The sequence below is a fragment of the Arvicanthis niloticus genome, chromosome 3, assembly GCF_011762505.2.
Source record: "Arvicanthis niloticus isolate mArvNil1 chromosome 3, mArvNil1.pat.X, whole genome shotgun sequence".
Taxonomy (NCBI): Eukaryota; Metazoa; Chordata; class Mammalia; order Rodentia; family Muridae; genus Arvicanthis; species Arvicanthis niloticus.
The window spans coordinates 26,403,438-26,411,187 of NC_047660.1; the positions used below are offsets into that span (position 1 = coordinate 26,403,438).

Genomic DNA, 7,750 nt, shown 5'->3' on the forward strand with positions numbered 1-7,750 from the left:
AAAATATCAACTCTACAAATACTTTTAAAAGATATAGGAATACTACTCTTATATGGTGCTTTAATTCTTAAGAAAAAAATTCCTCTAATAGCTTATACGATTTAGCCACCTTAGAACACTCAGTTCTGCTACAAAATTGGTTTGGAAAGGGAAATTCAGGCTCTTTTTTTTTTTTTTTTTTTTTTTTTTTTTTTTTTTATCGTAAGGGGGAAGTATTTTATTCCACATAGATATCCACAAAATCAATAATAGATGGGTTTCTACCCTAATAAAAGTGATTTATATGTAAGAGAAAAAATAACACAATACTTGACGGTTTTTACAAGTTTTACATTATTTTTAAGGCTAGTCATTTTGGTAGTGAAGGAAGTCTGTGTTAATTTGTGAGTCAAACTTTAAAAGTTTGTATCCTGCTAGTCAGTGGGATAAATGTTAGGCTTTGTTATAGAATATATTTTGCTTTATAATTTTACATTTGTATAGGTATTTGAAATTACAAGCAAAGAGTATGTGACATGCTGGTAATATGAGGATGTCAGTTCTTTCAGTGAAATTTCACATATTTTTAATTTTCATATCTATTGCTTTGTGACCCTTTTGTTGATATTTGATTTCAGTATAAAATATAATGTTTTGACTAAGCTAGTTTTTTTTCTAATAGAATATAAGTCTTTTGACTTCTATGTTTGCAAAATTTGATGAATCCTCTACTGAAATATTTTAATTAAGATTTACGAAGTGCTTATATAATGAAAAGGATTATAATAAACATCCTTTCCCATGTAATCAGTCCACATTGTCTACAGTTTTGTTTTAACTGCCATGATAATCAAACAACTTGTTTTCAGAACAATTGTACACTTTTCTGTATACTTTCCTATGGTCTTAATTCTTTGTGGAAGACAGGGTTATCCAACTAATATTCAAATAAATTTAAAGCTTTTTTCCCCAAGATGGCGCCGAAAGCGAAGAAGGAAGCTCCTGCCCTCTCCCCCGCACCCCCAAAGCCGAAGCCAAGGCGAAGGCCTTGAAAGCTAAGAAGGCAGTGCTGAAAGGAATCCACAGCCACCAAAAGAAGATCCGAACATCACCCACCTTCTGGCGTCCCAAGACACTGCGGCTCAGGAGGCAGCCAAAATATCCTCGGAAAAGTGCGCCCAGGAGAAACAAGCTTGACCACTATGCCATCATCAAATTCCCACTGACCACTGAGTCAACCATGAAGAAAATAGAGGACAACAACATGCTTGTGTTTATCGTGGATGTCAAGGCCAACAAGCACCAGATCAAACAGGCCGTGAAGAAACTCTGACATTGATATGGCCAAAGTCAATACCCTGATAAGGCCTGATGGAGAAAAGAAGGCATATGTTTGCTTGGCTCCTGATTATGATGCTCTGGATGTTGCCAACAAGATTGGGATCATCTAAACTGAGTCCAGATGACTAATTCTAAATATACACTTTTTTTTCACCATAAAAAAAAATAAAAAAATAAAAAAATAAAATAAATAAATAAATAAATTTAAAGAGTGAATTTTAAATCTTACTAACAAAACCTACTATATATTCAGTGACTGGGTAAACAAATGTATCTCTCAATGTATTAATTTTAGATCTCTGTAATTCTATTTCTAGACTTCCTAAATGTATATACATTATATGCAGGAGTATCTCTCTAAATTTCATGTATGCTAATGTATTAGTACTTTAAAAGTAGCTTTAATGTTTCAATGTATTTACTATAGAAGTAACTGATTAAAAATACTAGTTTCAATGATAATAAATATTTTTATAAGTAACACGTGAAAAGATGATTGCATAAGTGCACAAATCATAATCCCTATGTATATAGAATTCAATTTTCAAATATTTGGGTAAGTACACTAGGCAATTTTCTATATAGTCAACTTCTGGCATTGAATTTTTACTTTTTTTTTTTTTTTTATAAATCTCAAGACTTTTATTTTGTAACTTAATGAGGTTTCCATAGGTACAGGTGAGGACACCTGATAAATTCCAGCTTGTATGAATGCTTTAACCCTTGTAAGGTTTAGTTCCATGTGCTTCAGTTAAGAGTCTCTTATGGTAGGAATTTCTCTGAAATCTTATGGAGAATCTGTCCAAGGTGTTTATTTTAGAGTTGTATATTTGGTTAGGAGATCCGATGAACCTGAGTTGTAAACCAGTATCATGTTGACCTCATTAGTCAGTAAAGAGAATGGATTTATTACTACACTGAAGTAGAGAGTGGGGGAAAAAATCCTCAAATTTACCTAACAAAAACTACTGGAGGAAAAACATCTCAAAGGCAACAGTGAAGATTGGGACTGGTGACCAATAGACTGAGTTTGTCATGCTCCAGAGTGAATAGCAGCAATTTGTGGGAGGATATAATCATCTTAAACTATTAAGAAAGAGAAAATAATGGATGGATAGTGGATGCTTGGTTGGGTGGATAAATGGATAGATGCATACATAAATGAAATGTAAAATATTTATATTTTGATATTAGAATTTTTCTTAATTATGATTAAAGCACTGTAGAATCATCTGAATATTTCATTTTATGACTAAAAGATGTAAGAAAGAAAATAAGATGATAAGATGGAAATGTTCTATAATAAGAATTGTGATTAACTTTTAAACACAAGGAAGAAAAGGTGGCCTTTTTCATCACAATTGAAAATATCAAATCTATACAGTGGTTAGATATCTATATCTATATCTATATCTATATCTATATCTATATCTATATCTATATCTATATCTATATCTATATCTATATCTATATCTATATCTATATCTATATCTATATCTATCTATCTATACTTTCTCATATATATGAGCAATATATATATATATATATATATGTCTCATATCAAACCACTGTATAGCTTTGATTTTTGAAAAGATCAAAACTATACAGTGGTTGGAGATATATATATATATATATGAAAAAGAACAAATACTACATGATAGAATCTAAAGAGACATCAAGAAAAAACAATTTTATTTTTGACAACCACTTTGAGAATATTTTCTCATTTCCAAGAAACAAAAGAACACCTAAAACCTATTTCGGAGACTCAAAAGGAATTGGAGAAGCTTCTAAACCAACACTGAAAAATCATCATTCAGTTTCCCATTGGAATCCTAGGCGCATAGCAGTAGATAAAAATGTTAGTAAATAAATGGAAGAAAATCCACGTCAATTTGCCCACAATAAGGACATTACAGATATGACAGTCAGAAGTGGACTCTCTCTTCTTCAATGATAAAATTAAGCTGGAAGTCGTTTCTTTTTTATTCCCTTCTGATCCTGTTTCTTTATGGAAAAACTCTACCAATAGATTTTTTTTTTTTATTTCACATATTTTGAGTCCTAAGTACTGCCACAAAGAAATTACTTATTATAGATTATAAATACAAACATGATGCCTTGCATACATATTTTATATTCCCTTCTTTGAATAATTGGGTTTTTCCCCTCCATGGTCTATCATAGACAACTGTAGAAAACCCTTTGAAAACAGGAGAAATACAATTAAGAATTATTTGTGAAGGTCTTCAATATTCCATGATCCAGCTTCAGCTACTGGTCATAAACGTGTTTACGCATTTGAATGGCTACTGTGGTGAATCCCTGTGTACACTCCTTTTTATACTTTGAAATCAGGTTATAAAATGTATTGTTTGTCACTCAGCATGATGATCCATGCCTTTAATCCTTATACTGGGGAAGCAGAGTTAAGTGGATGTTTTGTGAGTTCAAGGCCAGCTGGATCTACATAAGGAGTATCAGGCCAGCCAAAGGATATACAACACGATTGCCTCAAAATAAAAATCTTGTCTATTGGTATACTGTGTTTCTTTTTTCAAAATATAATTTTTATTTGTCACTACTAAAAATATGGATTTTACACAGATTCTTGGCTAGCAGTTCATACATGTCAGCTTGCTCCTGTTTACCATCAGCCATCACTAGTAGACTTTTCAGAATTAACAGTGCCATCATTGAGCTCCAAGAGTTCTGCCAATTCACACTTGAATTTCTTCATCATTTAACTTTTCTAAGCAGACATCATGAAGCAGGTAAATGTACTGGCAAGACTTCTTTGTCTTTCTCATTTCCCTCAAGTTATTTATCTCTACTTCATGGGTTGTGATTTCTAAAACCTTGTTCTGCATCCTGCAGGGCTACAGATCTTGCACATATAATGTCTTTCATATCTATTTATTGTTTGTTTTAGTTACACCACCACAAAATAGGAGGACCAAATGCCATCCAATGGAAGTGTATCAGGAAGACTTGACCCTTCACAATCTTTAGTGACTTTTCTAAATGCATCTTTGTCATTATATAAAACAGCAAGGCTCATTTCAAACCCTTGATCCTTAAACTCAAGCAATTTTCCCAATATTTCTAATATTAAACAAAGCTGGAATTTTCACATTATGCCTTTTTTTTTTATTAAAAAAATGGCCCCACCACTTTCTTCTTGTCTCATTTTTTTTTGCCGCCTTTCCTCAGGTGCTTGCTCTGACCAACTACCATAGTGCTGTTCAGAAGATGAAAAGCCTGTACTGTGACATTTTAATTTTAAACAATAACTTATTTTTAAGATTCATTTCTCTAATGTCTTCTTCATGTTCTTTAGTGATTTTAATCATTAGTATAATGTATTCATTTTTACTTTTGAGAGTTTCTTAAAAGCTCTGGAACTTCTCAATAATAAAATGAATACATTCATTATTTTCTCATGTGTAATTGACTTGAGATGCCTTACACTGAAAGCTATGAGCAAAGTGGCTTTTTAAGGTGCTTGTCACCAATCCTGACAAATTGAGTTTTATCCCCAGGATTTGTGGAAGTAGAAATCTAACTCCCAAAAGTTGTTCTCTGACCACCATATATGCATTGTGTCATAAACATGTTCGCACACCCAATAAATAGGTATGAAATGATTAAAAAGCTAGGTGTGACCCTCCATAAAGCAAACAATAATTTCTAAAGAAATTTTTGTTGGCATTATAAGTGAAAATACCTATTTGCATTTGTTTTGAAATACTTGCTTTGTTCTTTAAATATTTATTTATTTTTCTTATATGACTCATGATAAAGAAATTTTGGTCTGATTAGTATAAAGAATGATATAAAATGATATAAAATGATATAAAAATGTAAACCTGTCTTAGGGTAAAATTGAGGTGACATATATATGTATATATACATATATATATATACACATGTGTATATATATGTATATATATACATATATATATGTATATATATACATATATACACGTGTGTGTGTGTGTGTGTTTGGCTATAAAATATTGAGTGAAAAAAAATCATACTGATACTTAGTGAAAGATATGAGATCCTTTTTAAAAATCTTGATCTCCCTGTTGTAATAGTTTTACCTAGGAGTGCATTTTGAAATTCATATTTATGCATAGGCTAATTGCTGGTCAGATATACAGTGGGATCTTTCACAATTTATTTCTACATGACATATGTGATATATTCACCAATGTTCTATATCCTTTTCAACAATCAAAACAATTAGGCTTTTAAAAAGACTTGCAGCTTATAAAGAAAAGGAAGTACCACTCCAGTGACTGTTTATGATAGCTTCAACAGGTATTTTATTTTTGTCATTCAGCTAAATAATATGCAAAGGATGATGTATTATTGCAAGGGAATGAAATTTATCTTTATTTTATACAGTAAAGGCATGTTAAAAATGCAAAAGAAAATATCTTTTAAAAAAAGTCATTGTCAAATTAATTTTAATAAAAAGAGTTTTAAAAATTTAAGAATAAAGTAAGAATATATTATACAGAAGGATTCTATATACAGATTGATTTAAAGTTTTTTCTTTTGCTCTAATATTCTTTCTAAAAGTTAAAAACAAAATCCTGGAGAGGACTAATGAACTCCTGTATATTATTTTTAAAGTATTTTAAATTAGTTATTACTACTGGATTTTATACTTTTTAAATTAAATATAATTTGTATATTTATCAAATTGATTTCCAATCTAAGAAATAAGTGCAATTATATCACTAAAAGTCAACCATGTTAGAAAAGATTGGTTTTATTTTCCATTTGTTGACTAATGTACAGTTTTCAATTCAGTTAGAAAGCATTTCTGATCATCTACTCCAGATGTGAATTTTTAAAAAAGATATATGAAAATCATCCCAAATGGATGCCTTAAGATAGTTGTCTCATACCTTAAACTACTGATTTCTCTGAGGAAATTTTAAACTGGCTCTCAGAGAAGCTTAGATCAATATGATGCACTGGAAATCGTTCCAGTCTCAGATGGATCAATGAAAGCCATAGCAAGAGCAGGGGCATGACCTTTGAAGAAACAGTTGAATTCTTATTCCTAATAGAAGATTTGGAATAGTGAAGACTTTACAGTTTTGCATGTATGAGGATAGCTTTTTTTTCTTTCTCTGATTTTAGCAAAAGAGTGAACTGGAGCTAAAAGTCATTTCCATACTGAAAATTCTTGGCCATCAATATTTTCTATGTCTTAACTTTGGTAATCAAAGACCTGAATATCTTTTAAGATAATTGGTCACTGAATGTTTTTCCAAGTATATCACATTTTTGTTTAGTTTTTAGCTTTTGGAAATTGAAATATTATTATCTAATTTTCCTCATTATCATCCCTACTTCAAACTATCCCATAAAATCAATTACCCTTTCTCTCCCTGTCTCTCTCTATCTCTGTCTTTGTCTCTCACTCTCTCTCTCTTTCTTTCTCAAATTCATGGCCTATTTATAATTAATTATATGTATACACACATACATGTGTATGTGTACAGTGCTAATAATATAAATAAACCTGTCCATTGTCTATGTGTAATTTCTAAGCTGCTCACTTGGTGTCAGGTATCAAAATTTGGACTCTTCCTTGGACAAGATTCATTCTCCCACTCTCAGTAATACTTAGCTGGCCACAGCTGTTCTCCTCTAGTTGGATGATAATAATATTTCCCCTATTTTTGGTAGCATATTTATTGATACCCTCTTTATTTAGAGCTTATCTAGAAAACCATGTTGGTGAGACTTTGTGAATTTAGCTTTCTGACTTTTCTAAGAAATACAATCTCACAGTGTGCTTCCTGTTCCTCTAACTCTTTCAGTCTATCTGTCCCTGCTCCAAGATGTTCCCTGAGCCTTGGTAGTAGAAGCTTTGTTGTAAATGAATCTGTTGGCACTGGGAACCACAGCAATGATTGTTCTGTGTAATTTGATCACTTTCAGTTTTCTATAAATTGTCTTTGTTTGATGAAGATAATTTTCTTTGATGGGGCATGAAAACTGCATTTATCTGTAGTATAAGAATAAATGTTTAGACTGGCTTAGGAATTATACTGGTTTAACAAACTGATGCTAATATTGTTCAATCAAATTTTACTATAGGTCATAGACATAAATCCTTATGTCATGATTGTGAGAGCAAGCCCTTTTCTTATTAATGCTTTGAAAAAATTGGAGCAATATTCATTATTTATCTTGCTTTTCTTTGATTAGATATAATTCATACCACCTGTATCAACTGTGTATTATTACTTTAACAACCAAGAATCATATGGTTCTATAGGTATTCTCCAATATATAATTGGTTTCCTGTTATACTTGCTGGGATCTTTATTCACAACAGTTCATGTTGAGAATTGTTCCTAATTATGAGCTTTAAAAAGCATTGGTTCAAAGTATAGGTAAC

At 31.2% G+C, this 7,750-nt stretch overlaps 1 pseudogene; it reads left to right on the forward strand.

The window, feature by feature from the left end:
- Window positions 1-953: 953 nt before the first annotated feature.
- Window positions 954-1,466, forward strand: LOC117706096 (large ribosomal subunit protein uL23 pseudogene; annotated as a pseudogene).
- Window positions 1,467-7,750: the final 6,284 nt, after the last annotated feature.